The sequence below is a fragment of the Lygodium microphyllum genome, chromosome 10 (genome assembly GCF_053477565.2).
Source record: "Lygodium microphyllum isolate KBCC chromosome 10, Lygodium_microphyllum_v1.1.10, whole genome shotgun sequence".
Taxonomy (NCBI): Eukaryota; Viridiplantae; Streptophyta; class Polypodiopsida; order Schizaeales; family Lygodiaceae; genus Lygodium; species Lygodium microphyllum.
Window position 1 is genome coordinate 33,025,786 of NC_141144.1, and position 16,822 is coordinate 33,042,607.

The window sequence follows — 16,822 nt, forward strand, 5'->3', positions numbered from 1 at the left end:
TTTTTGCGCGTCTAGGTCCGCATCTACACTAAGATGTAGACACGCTAGCAGATGCGCTGGGTCAACCGATTTTTGGCCGACGACAGCCATTGACGATTTACATAATGCAATACATTATAATGGAATCACAAATTAGCAATACACAGACAGAGCAAAGAGAGGAAGAGAGAAACAAAGAGAGAGAGAGAGAGAGAGAGAGAGAGAGAGAGAGAGAGACTCACCTTGGGTGTTTGGTGTGGCGGGGGTGGTGGCGCTTCTCCTTCTCCATCTTCCTCTCCTTGGTAAGTCACCCTCGATGCTTGTTTGCTTGCTTGCTGCTTCTTCTTGTTCTCCTCTTTCTTGTTCTCTCTTTCTTCCTCTCCTTGGCTTTCCTTTTTCCTTTCTTGTGTGTTTGAAATGAAAGAAGAGGTGAGTCATGAGGAGGTGAGGCATGAGGAGACTAGGTGAGGCATGAAGAGACTGCATGTCGGCTAAACTCAAGCTTCAAAACCACAAAAAACACAGGAAAGGAAAGGCGCAGTTTGAAAATAAATGATTTAAATATGGTTTGAATTTTGACGTGTGCGTCTATTTTTGCGTGTATATGTACATCTATTGTTCAGATAGACGCGAATATAGATGTGTAGTTAAACGCGGATATAGACGTGCATTTGGGATTTATCATAATTTTTTGTTTTTAAGATAAGTTTTGATAGTGAATTCTTATCATAAGTTTTATTGTATTTATGATGATTTTTGTGTATTTAAAATTAAGATCTTATGTAAATATATGAATGACAAATATTTTGATGTTGTCATGACCATCCCAAATATGTTCTCCCTACTAATGGAATGACTCCACAATCTCTAACCATTCGAGATTGGAAAGAGAGATGGATTAATGCTGACAGCCACCCTCCACATGGCATGAGTCGGTAAGAAGTGCATTTCTCTCGATTGACTTTAAAGTATTTAGCATGATGAAATGTTTACATAATATATTATTTGTTTGTTAGGTTCTCTATATTCTTTCGTTTTCCGTATTGGACTAAACTCAAGATCAATCACTTGTTGGACCCCATGCATATATTCAAAAATGTTGTATCTACATTATGGGATCACTTAATAGGGGCTCGTGATTCAGTTAATGTAAGGGAGGATTTACGTAACATTGGTCGCATGAGACGAGCCTGGCCACGAATTGGACCCAGAGGAAAGATTGAGCTACCCCATGCACCTTGGATATTGTCAAAGAACGAGAAAAAAATAGTGAAGGAACAAATATATAGCTTTCGAACACCCACAGGATGTATGAGATGTCTCAAGGGAGCCTTCATAAAGAAAAAGAAAAGAGGTGTGGAGCAACTATCTGGTTTGAAGTCCCACGATTGGCACAAAATGATTCAAGTAAGGGTATCTCTAACCATGAATATAGTAATTAGTGGCGTAACTATGTGCAAACTTTGGGGTATGATGACTTTTTCCTCTACTGACAATTTGCATCTATAAATATTGTTTACATTCAGTTCGTACTTCCTACTAGCATATCCCATTGTGCCTCCAAAGATGTACATGATATCATTTACAAGATGAGAGAGCTTGTGAGGTGTGTATACATTGTATTTTTTCATTATATATCTTTGAATTTCTACACAAAAATAAACAATTCTTAAATACAACTTGACAGATACGTGAGCTCGAAGGAAATTGATCCAAACACATTGCAAGATGCTCGAGTATTATCTATTGAGGTGGTTTGTTTAGTGGAGGAAATTTTTCCTTAATCCATTTTGACTACTCAATTACATTTACTCGTACATTTGATTGATGAGATCGCACTTTATAGGACAGTTCATGTAAGGTGAATGTTTTTTCTTGAGTGCTTCATGAAAACCTTGAAAGATTTTGTGAGGCAAAAAGCACGGCTTGAGGGAAGCATGGCTGAGGGTTGGTTAGTGCAATCATCCCTTGTTTATATCTCTGAATATCTTGCTGAAATGGATCCCTCTCAACCACGACTATGGAAAGATGATGAAGACTTGAGGATGACCTCTATAGTATCTCAAGGAAAAGGAATGAGTAAAGTACTAACAAAAGAAGAACTTCGTAAGTTAAATAGTTTTTGTGTGCTCAATAGTGATGTTATGAGTAAATGGGTGACACTATATAATGAAGCAAGGGCAAGAAAAAAAAGCGAAAGACAAGAATTTCGCACTAGACATGGATGTAATGTCTCATTTCCAGATCATCTAAATGCGCTCCCACGTCATATTGACATAGATTGGTTACATGAGGAAATGGAGAGAATGGAAAAAGAGGAGGAAATTAATATATCTCAAGAAGAGTGGGAATATGCAGAAGGTTGGTTATCAAAGGTGAGACATACTATCAATTAATTTGTTTCTATAAGTTTTATTTTATATAAATATCTGACATGTTTCATCTTTTATCTTTTACTACTAGTGCACATTATTCAATGCACTTTGGTGTGAGGGTAAACATCTTCGAACTCAACGTATAGATGAAAAGAGAAATACCCAAGATTGTGGTGTCCTTGCTCACTTCGAGGCTGCCAATGGTACCATGGAAGGTTATTGTGTCTTGATCCAAGATATTCTGAAGCTTGACTTCAGACGATTCTTTATATATGTACTCGATGTGAAGTGGTTTAAAGAAGTGGTAACAAATGGTGAGTATTGCACAATCAGACGTTATCCAAGTGGTTTTGTAATCATTGACTCTACGAAATTTCACCAAAACAAGAATGACACATTAGTACTACCTCAACAATGCGAGCAGGTAATATGCATAGGCTAATTACATATACACAATATAATAAGTACTTAAGTTTTTTGCTTTTGTTTTTCAAATATAGGTTGTGTATCATCCAATGGTAAACAATAACCGATGGTGGTATGTCATCCCTATATCTAATCGTTCAAAACCAATATATGGTAATATTACCGATATGGAGATAGCAGATGACAATCCAACAAATAATGATGATGTGCATGATGACACCATAATGGATTATATGCGTGATGATAGTACAAGATGAACCTTGCGATGATGTTCAAGGAAACGCAAAAGAAGACAATAATGTGATTGTCGATGATATTGATGAAGTTATTGAGCAATATAGCAACACATCTGATAGTGGGATAGACTTATTTGTTTCGTTACCTCTTGGTAACATAGACCTAGAAGTAGATAGTTTAGCAAGGGTTGATCTCATTGAAGATGAGATGGATCATTCACTGTAACATACTTAATTTGCTTATTGATTCAATATATGTGTATTCCTAATTCTATGCTTTTTATCATGCGCACACGTGTATATTCAAGAATCAATAGTCAATTTTAAAGCAAGCATTGAATTTTCCATAATAAAAAGGAAGTATCTTTTATCATCTTCAAGTACATAGAGAAATTACGAGATACATATTGCAATGCTTGCTACTAATTGTAAGGTTTCTGTCGCTTGCCGCTAATTACTTATATCAGGCTTGTCAACCGGAGGAACTACCATTCATTAGAGAGTAATGAAAAAGTAATTATTAACTCTATTTTTTTAATTCAATGATTCAATGTGTATTCTTAATTCTACGGTTTTTATAATGCACACATGTGCATGCTCAAGAATCAATTTCAAGTGGTTAAATAATTATTAACTTTGGTTTTTCTATTATTTGAATTGCTAATTTTAGGTGGTTAAATAATTGTGCATCTGATAGCGCGTCTATATTAGTGTCTATTTGCACGGATATATAGACACAAAATTTGTGTCTATTTACACGCACGTTTACACGCATTTATAGACGCAATGATAGACGCGCCCGACTTTGCGCGTCTAACGTGCGCGTCTATGCCTCGTTTCTGTTGTAGTGCTGTCAGAATGCAAAGAATCTGAACTCATCATACACAAACATTCTAACGTATTGCAATTATTTTGAGCATTCAAATCTAGCGTAGTATTATTGAATAAAGTATTTCGATTAGAGAATGTGATGTTAGCTTACAACATTAGTGCGGCCTGTATCGTCTGTGAAAACCATCTCTACACCCATAGGAGAGTAAGTTGATGCATCACAACCTCCAATTGCTTGAACCTGTTATAAAGACGTTCAAATTAGCACAGGATAGATACATGGGTAAGTTGTAGATGATCATGATGGGGAGAAAAGCTCCCAAATGAAAAATTGCTCAGTTGAATTCCTCAGATGCTATACGTGCTTCTGAGGAAGGTGTGAACTGTACTAGGAAAAGGGTCGACGTTTGATCACGTTTGGTGCATGCCGGAGGAGGAGACCAAGTTTATGCCAGTTTGGAATGTGCTGATTACGAATTATGCAAATATACTATGTGCGAGTGGGTGCTATACCAAGTTTATGCCAGTTTGGAATGTGCTAATTACGAATTATGCAAATATACTATGTGCGAGTGGGTGCTATGGACATTATATATAGTACCTGCAAGTTCCAGTTCACGGTGCAAGTTCCATAGGCGGTGACTGTGGCCGGAATGGATTGGTAACCGTTCTCCGACCGTGGCGGCTGGCACCGCGCCATAAAAGAATCCTGGCGTGTCCTGCCCCAGCAAGGACGACGCCAACAGAGAGATCCAGCACACTATCCCTACATCCGCATAGCCGTCCTCCAGAGGCGTGTAAATGTTGAGCTGCAAAGTATCGTCATTCTGCGCCCTGGTGCTACTTGTATGGAGATGATGTAGAATTATCCAAAAGAACAACAATGTAGGCACCAACTGCGACCTGCCCCGTTGCCGGCGCTGAGCTGCAGGTCCAGCTGGAGTATTTATCATCGTTGCGTAGTGAAGCGGGGAGGGGGGACAGAGAGAGAGAGGGGGGAGACCCTGCGTGAATGCCTTTTGGCGATCCCTACTATATTTGCTCGCCTTCTATAGACGCTCTTAGTAATCCAAGTCTCATGATTATGCTCGCCCCAGAGAGAGGAAAACAAGGCTGCAAGCCGGTGCGTCACTCATTGGATTATCCGCCGGGCCCCCTCCCCCTCCTTCGAGGATCCAGATTCCAGAATGAAAAGAGCCGAACTTCTTGTCTTGACTCGTGCCAACATTCGTTTAGAGGTGCAGATTCATACGAGCCTAAATCTTCATACTATCAATGCTTGATTTGCAAAACTAATCTTTTGTTAGCATTGCTTGTTGAGGGTTGGAAAATGCTATTACAATGCTGTGGTGACAAGGTGGTGTCTCTTTGAAAATTTACTCTTAGAAGTTGATTTGAGTTACGTGGTTTACTTTTGCTTGTTAAGATATGTGAAGAAAAGTACAAAATCGAGCCATGTTTTCAAATTATTTTGTGTTACCTAATACATGTAAGAGTTTCTCCTGTGTCTATAGAAGTTGCATGTAATTAGGGGTAGGTGATGTGAGACGACAGACATATAAAGATCGAAATGAGAGATCTTGTTGTAGAGCCTCCTGCTTGAGGTCACTCCCCTATCCTATAAAGATAGTTGTCATATAGAGGGTGTCCTCTTTGTATATGTTCAATGAGGGATCTTGCAATGGAGGTGCATCAGAACCAAGGTTCTCGAGGTCTTTTACAGACTAGAAACCTCACCAAAATGGCTCGAATGTATTAGAGCTCAAAACCTGCAATTGAAGGACATAGTCAAAGTTGCATAGCTTGGAGGGCATATTCAAGGTGCTAGAATCTAGCTCATATTACACGTTGTTAATTATATTTATGGTAGTTCAAAAATGTTGTTCATCTTATCTTCATTAAGGTGAAGACTTCTCATCGAGGTCCATAGTGCAAGCATGCCTAGTATACACGAGGAAATCACCTTCCTTAGCAAGATAATACAACACACATGATTTATTATACATTTGGTAGCAAGCTACCAAAGAGTTGGCATTTGATTTGTGCTTATCATATTGTAGCTACTAGGCTTCTTGACACTCTAAGAGCCTCTCACAAGGACGTGCATTTTTAGTGCTTGGGTTTGGTATTGTTAAGCTATGGGTATGTGAGGTACACATGTGGAGCGTAAGTCAGTTAAGTCATGCTCATGGCTTAAGTGACCAAAGGGAATACTGGTGGGTGACATTGGAAAGGCTTATACAAAGTTATGCACCAGGATAGGTACTTGCACATACTTAGTATCAATTTGGGATCTAGGCCATTAACTGGGCCAATAAGATGTCTAGTGGTGACATTCTAGGACTAGATATTAATTAATAAATTAATGTTAATCCAATGTGAATTAATATTGAGACCATTAAATATCCCATGGGGACTAGTACCTTATTTGTGAATGGGTACTAGAAAGTTCTTGGGTACGATCAAATGTATAGTTAATGAAATTTAAGAATTAAAATTCTAAAAATTAATTAATCAAAGATAGAAATTACAATTACTAGACTCCAATTAGAATCATTTCAATTTTGAAAATTAATTAATTAAAGCTAGAAATTATAGTTTGAAGATTGCAAAGTAGCAAAACAGGCTAGGTCTTGTCGAAATTACCCATGCAAGCTAAGAGAAGGTTGTTTACGAGCTCAATGAGGGTTATTTGAGTATTCAAAGACCAAGGGAGGAAGGAGCTACCATCAAGTGAGCTCCGAAAGAGGAAACAACTCATTGCATAATGCAACAACATAAGGGCATCATATTTCCTTCACAACCTCTCAGTGGAGAGTACCTACTCTAGAGTTTTACCCACTTTTGGAGTTATTGGCACCATCGAATTGCCATAAAAGATACCATTCAAATGATATTCCTTTTGCTTGATTTTTTCTCTCTTCCTTTGACATTCTCTCATCAATTCTTAGCATATTGAAGCCATCCGTTAAGAGAAATTTAAGAAATTTCTATTGAAACCCTAATTTGCAGTATCCATTAGGGTTTCCGTGACCACCATTGGATTTGTGCCCACTTATTGAGGTTCCAAGTACTCAATATAGTACCTAAAGGTATTAATTTATAGCTAATCCCAAAGATAGCCCTTTCTAAATTATTGTGGCCCACATGCAAGATATTGAGGAGCCAAATTGAGACCCCTAGATTGTTGTAAAATCAAGAGAATTTTTTTTTCCAAGGAGTACTTGTCATTTATAACTACCATTTCTCTTGATGATTGAAGACATAATGAAGGGGAGAATGCAATGCCTCATCTTGGACACAAGGCACATTGCTTGGGTAGAAAGCACAAAATGTCGGTGTTGACCAAGAAGTGGGTTTCTCTAGGCCACGATATGGTGATGTAGCCAGCAAGGAGATGAAGAACATCTTTGCCAAGTTGGCCAAGGATCCATGATTCATAAGATTTTCAAACTTTACAAAGAAGAAAAACAAGGGTAAGAAAAAGATGTTGTCCCCTAAAGCTTTGGGACATGAAGAAGCTTCCAAAGAATAGCCAACAGAACCTCAAGTCACACCAAAAGTTGGTGATGAGAAAAAACAATACCTAGTGCCAATAGGGCAAGACGTCCAAATACAAGGTCATCTTGGTTTTTTAAATCAGATAGATTTTGGACAACAATGCATACATGCAAATATGGAAATGCGTCATATGGTGCTAGTTAATTTGTAAATACAACAAATGTTCCCTTTTTGAAGTTGCGAATGTATGATAACTTGACTCCAAAAGGGCAAACAAAGGACTATGATGAGAGTGGTAAAGGGGTAGAGTTTTAGGCCTTAAGTGGTGTGCAACTCACAATGAAAGCATCAACTTTCATTGAAAAGTCTTGTACAAAGTACTTGAGAGGAAATCTCACCGAATCTTCTAATATTAGATAGAAAGCCATCTTTTTGAAGGGAAATGCATTGCATTGGAGGTCCACATTTCTAATGCAAGGTAAAGCACCATCAACATGGATACAATTAAAGCAAAGATTTGCTTCCAACTTGTTCATGAGCATCTTTGAAGTGGATGTTAGAACTTCTTAGAATAAGTTGGATGAATCACAATGAAAAATTTGAGAGTAATATAATAAGACATTATGGGATGTATTGCTACATGTTACTTCATATCCTCTCATTCCCCTTCCTGAGAAAATTGAGAAGTATTGCTGTGCTTTACCTTAAAAAATTAGGAATTTTTACATAAATCCCACCACGACTAGCACATCACAACTCATAGAGACATCGAGTATAAACAATGCTTTGTTGTAAGGAAAGGATTTAACCTTGCAAGATGAGAATCCATCCAAAAAGTTCCTAAATCTAAGAAAAAGGGTAGATATGAAAATAAGGCTACGAAAAGAAAAGATAGCAGGGGGAGACTTGGAAATTGGTTGCATAACATAGAGAATTAATAGATGCAAATAGATGTTTTGTATGTTAATAGAAGAGGCACATAGCAAATGATTTTTCCAATAGACACCAAGCTACAAAAGTTGAAAATAAGGGAGAATTGAGGGGCAAAAGGCCCAAATATCTATTTGTTTGATGCTTGATATAGTTTATGATCAACCTAATGATGATACTATTGAGTATTGTAGAGCATAGGGAGATATGAGGGACTAGAATTCATTATTATTTTTTGATAATGGAGCAACAAGGATTTTTATCTCCAAAACATAGTAGCCCATCTATGCATCCAAGAGGATGAGATGCGATGCATGGGATAAATATTGTTACGTATTTCTTGGTATGCCTTGGTACATTGTGTGCATGCAGTGATTGAAAAGACCACCCATGCGTAAGATGAACGCATCTGAGATCTTGTCCTCCCACTTTTGTGGAGGGTGTATTTTAATTAACTAATTATCCTAACACATTTATGTTTGACATCCAAAGAGAACTTTTTTAATTAACTATTAATAATGTTTCCTTCACATAATTTTGTCACACACAAAGATAATGTCAAACAATCCTTTGAAAGTGCTTGCAAAAGAATATAATTTTATTCTATATCTTCTCCAAAGTGCAACGCCAACCCAACATTCCATCCCTCGATCCAAGACTCATGTTCAAATCTTAGACATAGGCTCCACTGATCCACCCTTATGTGGCATCAAGGCCTTCCATGAAGTCCATCTTGGGCTTGTAAGGGTTAGGCTAGACCCAAGGGATTTATGACTAGAGCCACCTAGTATCCTTGTGGCCTCCTAGCCTAGCACCCTCCCTAGGGTCAGTCTTAACCTCCAGCTTAGTGAAATAGGGCCTTGGTGACGTGCTCCCACTGGTAACCTTAGGAGAGGTTTAGTGCATAACTATAAATCCGCCCATGAGGGCATAAGAAATTTTGTGAAAACACACAATCAAGTAATTAACCTATCATCATCATCTAAGATGACATTCATTTTTTATAACATCAATCCAAACAACCATTATGGTTATTCCTTTAACGAATCAACAAAGTTTTCTAGGGTAAGGAAACCCTCTACATTACTTACTTAATCTTTAGAGATTTTCCCAAGATGCATAGGTTTCTTATAATCGTGACTCTAACTCCTCCGCTCGTGTAATGGCACTATCTATATTAGCAAGAGTATTTCTACTCAACTGCACTTGGATATTAAAATCTAATCCATGTAGGAAGTACTACAATTGGGCAATAGGTGGAATGGGAATAGAGGCATGCAATCATGTACATGAAAAGGATCGCAATCTCACTCTCAATCTCACTTTCACTCACAATCTCAATCGCAATCAAATTCACATTCTCAATCTTGGCTTTTGGAGGAAGATGATTGTTTGCTCAGCTTTTTACCAAAATGAATTCACATATCCAAAATAGGCTTTTATAATAATGGTGTGTTTTTCAAGAAAGGCATATACCAAAATTCAAATAATCCTCCCAAATCATCACTTGCATGTAAAGTTGCAAAAAAATGGAAAGAAATCACAAATAGCATGATACGTTTTTTTATTTTAAAGTGTTAAAAACTTTCTATTTTCTATTTTTGAAGGCTCATATCTCCAAAATGGTGAATAATTGGACTGAGCCTATGAGATGATAAAATATTCTCCTCGATCTCCTCTTTGAACTTTGTGAGAGGAAATTTGCCAAATTTTGCTCCATTTGATAAGAAATTAGCTTCTAAAACAAGTCTTTTGCCTAAAACTTAAGAAAACTTTTGACAAAAAAATTACCATCACCAAAATTTGTCAAAACACTTAAAATGATATAAGAAACATTTCCAAATACTATCTAGATACATGTTTTAAAAAAAACTTCAATATCACTTTATTAGGGCATATCACATTCTCCCCTTCTTTCAAAAACTCTATCTTGAGAGTTGGAAAGATGGATATTCTTGTTCCAAACTATCTACATAAACCCAAGTTGCATTCGATAGGACATGTATCCCAGCAACACCTCTAGAATATCTCTAGCTCTAAGATGTCTGACTTTATGATGTCAAATACTAATTCTAGTTGCACCTTCAGTATTCCATCTTCTTGTAATCTAAACTTCTCATGATCAAAGTTAGCAACATACTTTTTCAATAAACTCACATGAAAAATAGGACAAACCTTGACATGAGATTGCAATTTCAGCTTATATGCAAGTGAACCAATCTTCTTTAGAATTTTGAGTGGTCCTCCAAAATGTGGAGATAACTTTCTATCTTTCCCAAGAAACAAGTTAGTTAAATGGGGTTCAACTCTCAAGAAAACCATATCACCTTCATTAAACTCTAGTGTTCTCTTTTTATTACCATAATATTTATTTTGCCTTAGTTATGCCTCTTTAATGTGTTTCTCTATTCTTTTCATTCCTCATCCATTGTTTCAAGCATTTGTTTTGAAATTTCTACTCTATTTGAAGCATTAGAAAAACGAATAGGAGTTACATGGTTATAACCATACATTGCTTCAAATGAAGTCGTTTTAATTTATGCATGTCATGAACTATTGTATGCAAATTCAATCAGGGCTAAATATTCAGTCCAATTTTTTTGTTTTTTCATTTAGATACATTCTAAGTATATCTTCTAAAACCCGGTTCACTCTCTTTGTCTCCCCCCATCAGTCTACGGATGAAATACAGTACTTATCCTTAGTTCAATTCCAATGCCCTTAAATGTGGCTTGCCAAAAGTTACATGTAAATTTGAATCTCTATCAGAAACAATACTTTTGGGCATACCATGCAAACGAATGATTTATTTCACAAATAATTTAGCTACATTTAAAGATGTGTCAGTCTTTTTTCATGGGAAAGAAATGTACTACCACAAAGATAATGTCATATCCTCCCCTAGCAATCGGCAACTTAGTGATGAAATCCATAGATATGGATTCCCACTTTTGGTCAAGTATATTGAGAGTGGGATTTCAATCTAGATAAACAATGAAAAGTGTGCAAAAATTTACCATATGCGAGTCCACACTAGAAGCGGCAGAGGTAGGTCTAGTCATTTTAAGCACAAGTGAAAGATGGATGTTAAAGTCACATTTAAATATGAATCCCACTCTCGCACGGAATTCGTGTGCGAAGTTCATGAAGTCGCTCGCCGCAAGGATGCTTAACAAGATGGGAGGAAAGGATGATAAAGAAAACTCAATTTTAAGGAATTTACGTGGAGTAGAAGATTCAAATACATTAGTGTTCAAGGATAAGTTTCAAACTTGCTTTGTATTTGGGAACAAGGTACAAAGAAATAATCATCCGAGGTAAGAGATCCACTCACAAAATAAAGAAGAAAAGAGGTTTTATAGAGAAGATATGGATAGAGGTTTACACAATTATAAGCTGACATGTGATGAGTATGTGGGAAAAAGTTGATATGCTTTGATTAAAGCATGCTTTGGTGAATGAAATGAGCTTCCTGATGCCTTATTCTTGTTGTCAATACTTGTGGCCATGAAGATCTAAATAGGTAAGTGATGTTCTACTTGAGCTTTTACAAAAAAGCCACATGACATTTTGACAAAACGGCAGATGTCTTAGTGAGCAAAATAAGTCATAGAAGACAATTTCTTCACAACCATTGATCATGGCCATCATCTTCCTTCTTGGATACGCTGCACATGTCACCACCTGCCTCTTTTCCTCATTTCTCTTTATCCACAGGACTATTGGTCCAAGTGTTGTTAGATTCAAGGTAATGAACGGTGGAATTTATCACTCTGACCAAATCCGCAACAAGTGGAAGGGAACCATTTATCGAAGGCTATACTGTTTTCATGGTTGTGAGAAAATTTATACCAAAATACACCATGGCTATAGACAGTAATATCAGCTCACACCAAAGGCGTAGTAGTGACCATTAGCAGACACACATCTCCGCCCTTCATTGATCGATATTGCCATCGTCTTAGTAATTCCGTTGGCCTTCTCCGACTTCTGCTCTCGGCACTCCTTCGTCGCAGCATCATCACATAGAATCCACTTTCCATAGCTTCAACGTCGTCTTCATCTCGTCCTCATCCTCCATCACCCTCCTCCCTCATCCATGCTTTGTTCTGCGACTTCTCTCCCTCGACTTGCCGTCGACTGAGCCTTCTTCTTTGCCGTTACGATGGCCTCGATTGCAGGAGCCCTTCCATGTGCTTCTCCAAGCTCGTCAATGCGGTGACTCACTCCTTCGTCACCACTTTCTCGTCACCCTGAACATTGTGAAGTCGTTAAACATATAGGCTAGTTTGTCAATTCATACCTGATCTAGTGTTGCCTTCTTTTTAGCCAAATATTTGTTGAAGTCAGTCTTAGTGAGATCAACGTCACACGAAAAATCAAAAGTCGTCTGTTGAATGCCGTTCGCAATGGCAGCCAGTGTGGCAATCAAGATTGGAAGGAAACTTCTCATTGCCTTCCACGTTTTTTTTTTGCTCTGCTTTGTCCGATTCCTTTGTCACCTTCCTCTTTTTCTGTCGTCGTCACCTTTTTTCATTGTCATTCTTCTCTACTGCATTCTTTGTTGTCGGATTCGTTTGTGAGCTTCATTGTTCATCTTTCGGCCATGCTTACCCACCCTTTGGCTTCTTTGCATCGTTCTATATACCACCTCTTCGTCTTCTTCGTTCATTCCCTTTGCAGCATCTTTATCCCACCCTTTCGCTTCGTCGTTTCCCCCTTCCACCATTAACATACTCCACCCTCTTAAATAATCAATGTCATCAATCTTTGCCGCAGCAACAAAAGCTATAGCTTACAAAAGCTTTAGAAAAGCTTCCACGAATTTATCATTCGATGTCAATTTGAAAGAAAAAAGTACTCATAAATTTTCCTTGGTATACGTCAGAGATTACGTTCTTTTTCATCAACGTAGGACACCTTGACATGCTCCTCCTTTCTTCCAAAGTAATAATCTTTAGTTCTCATGCTCTTCCATTTGCATAGTTAGCTTAGAGTTGATTTAAACATTTGCATGATCTTTTCTTATGATCACACTTTTCTTTAATCATGAAAGGAATAGAAGATCATTGGACGATTGACAAATCTGCTGTTGGTCAATAAATTTGACCATCAATATTATGTCTAGTCAAATCAGAAACTGGATGAGTAGTATCATCATTTGGCATAGTCAAGATGGGATTTTGTATAATGGATCATTCTCTTCCTTCGATTCTTCTTGCATCTCATAAATTGTGACCAAGTAAGTATACATGTAACCAATTCAAAGATCATGATCAATATGCCCTTTGATGCAATGCAATGCTTCATCTTGGCAGCTCATCAAACTCTTCATATGCTTCTTGTAGGCTTGAACACTTGACATGCATGACTCTTCTAAGTTTTCAGAACCGGATTTCTTCATATGAATTTTTTTCTCCATGCAATGTGTCCTATCAAAGATCATGCTTTGGAAAAGAAGCCCATTCACTCATGCAATTTGCAAATTTGAGTCCATGATTTGCAATCAATCAAGCGATGTTCCACACAAAAAATATGAATGCATTGAGGAATTTGTGCCTAGCCTAACTACATGTGCTTGTGCATCATGCAAATGCAAACACAAAAGAAACATGCAGCGAAAAATAAACTAATAATGACGTTGAATTAAGAGTCCAAAATCTTGGCACAAAATTCTACCCTTAGGTTTAAAGTGGTAGACGTGCAGTGTCACAACATCCGCCCCCTCCAAACCTGCACATCCTTGAGATGGGCCACAGCTACCCATCCTCATCGCCGCCAAGCTCGATGGTCAATGCAATCTCTTCATCTTCTGCAAAATTATCTTCAATGTCCACATCTTCATCTTCGTCTCCTTTTGTCTCAACCTGATCATGAATCGCATCATCAAACTCCTCGACTGAATAAACTGTAGCATCTCTTCTCTTGAAGAGTTTGATTCTCTTCCCTGCAATCGGAATCCGCAAGGCTGTACCATCAAGTTCTACTAAGAAATATATAGCATTGTCATGGACATGCTGCACTGGATAGGGCCCAAACCATCGTTTGGAAACCTTGTGGAAAGCACTATACTAGTTGTCTAGACTGCTGTCATAGACCAACACCCAATCTCCCTCTTTAATCTCTTTAGGCCTCAATCTGTGTCTACTATCGAAGTGATCTTTGTTCCGAATTCTGACCTCTTTGAGCTTTTGAATTTCTCTTTCAATATCTTCAGGTCTTCTCTTCAACTGACGAATACGAAGAGCCAAAATATCTTCTCTAGACATCTCTTCCAGCTGCCATAGTAAAGCACTCCAAATAAGTGTGCAAGTCTCTATAGGCATAACTGGCTTCTGTCCATACATCATGACCAACAATCCAAAACTCTTTGGCACCAAAAATTGACTTCAACCTTGACAAGGTCAAATTTACTTCTTCCAATCTGCAAAGAATCCTCTCAACATCTCTAATATGTGAAGCCACAAAGAACCTGAATCCATGATCATCTAAAGAATCATCTTTTCCTTCTTTCAAGCAACCTTTAATAGGTAAATCATCAATGAAAGGCATAGTAAGCTCAGGAGTAAGATCTCGTAGAACATTGTTCATCCCATTCATCATATGAGCAACCGAATTAGTAGCTCCTTACGAAAGCATAAACATTCTGACAAGGCCTAAGGGTTTCTTCATTGTAGTCAAATCTCTACTTTCAAGGGCAAGCTGGAACTAATCATATCTGGAATAAAGATCACCAAGAAAATAGATAGCACATTGTCGTGCCGCTATGCGCACACTGTGTAAAAAAATCTAGAGTGTGGCTCTTTTATTGATTTAGAGAGTCAATGCCATTTTAGACATTAGTGTTAGTATCCATGGTTCAAAAATATTAGATTTTTGGATAAGTTTTAGCCAATTTTTTATATTCTAGATATTATCTTTTGTAAAAATCTATAAAACTATAGACAACTTCTAGATTAGGATGACATGTAAAAGAAAGCATGTAGCTTTCAGCCAATTTGAGAGGATTTCAAGTAAAAATAGAGATTGATGAAATTGCATGACGTGCGATCTCTGTTTTCACAATACTGCAAAGTGGGAGATGAAGGAGTGATCTAACTGAATTCTGGCGAGGTGTCCTAGTATTTAACCCCCCTTTTGGAGCCAATGGAGGCATCAGATTGACGATCTGAGCAACATGGAGGAAGATATTCTTTTATACACGTTTTTATCCAACATGGAGGAAGATATTCTTTTATATACGTTTTTATCTATTAGAGTTTTATCTTCTCATAATACTGGAATAAACTGATAGGCTTCATCTCTGTTAGTATTATTCTATATTTTCTAATTCTTTTTTTGGGAGTATTCTTCTATGTCTTCAATTTCTTTGAACCCCTTCTCTTCCTTCTACTTCTCTCCCTGAATCTACCTTCAACCCTTCTCTAATCTCTATCATCTCCAGAGTCTAAGCTCTTGAACCATCTATCTTGTCCAGTTTTCTTGCCAAACCCCTATGGTTAACTTCAACCCTATGCGCTGCGACATTGGTGAACCCGACGTGAAGGTCATTTTAAAAAAACTCCAAGATGGGGGATTCTTCAAGAGATGCTCTACAACAGTTGGTGTGCATACAAATGTTACAACAACAACAACAAAGTCAAGAAGAAGAGAAGATTGATTCCACAGCTATCAAGGCCCGAGAATAAGTTGGGTGTGAATTGAAAAAATTTAATGGTCAAAATGTCTATGTTTTCATTTGTTTGTATGTTGAGAAAATGCTCTTCTTTAGTGTACCGCAACATGCATGGAGCCGCTATTTTTCCAGACAAGCCAAGCATGGTCTTTAAGGAAGAATCCATGGTCCTTTTCAGCATGATGCGGATTGGGCTGCATTCAAAAAAGCCCTACATAAAGAATTCTTCTTAGAAGATTCTAGAGCAAAGTTTCACTGATTGGGTTGAGAAACCCAACAAAGGTTTAGCTGCAACAGCTTTATATCATGAGTTTGAAAGTAAATTTGGACAACTTGATGTTGAAGACCAACAAAGTATGGAAGGCCAGAAGATTGAATTATTCCTCAAGGCTGTAGATCCCATTCTACAAGAAAGCTTGCTGATCGCCTAGAAGATGCTACCTCCAAATTAGGAGTCAAGATTGCATGGATAGATGTTACTGATGTAGTTAACATGATTGCTCGAAGAGAGTAGATGCAACTAAGATTGGGCTCTACTTCAACTTCAGGAACTCCATTGATGGAGCTTATTCCACCTTCCAAATCCCCTATTCCTTTGACTAATCAACCAACTCTTTATTCTTCTGTTCCTTCTAATAAAATGATATCATGGATGAAGTCATTAAAAGCATGCATGACCTTCATCTCAATCTTACAGAAACTAGTTCCAAGATGGAGAAAGCGGATGTCAAAATTGAAGAATGCGGTCGATCATCAACTCAAAGACCCATGAGAGAAGGATTTAAGAGGCGCTGTATTTTGTGTGACAGCCAACAACATGACAAGAGGGAGTGTTCTGCCTTCTCTGAGGCTGAAGCACAGAAGCTTGT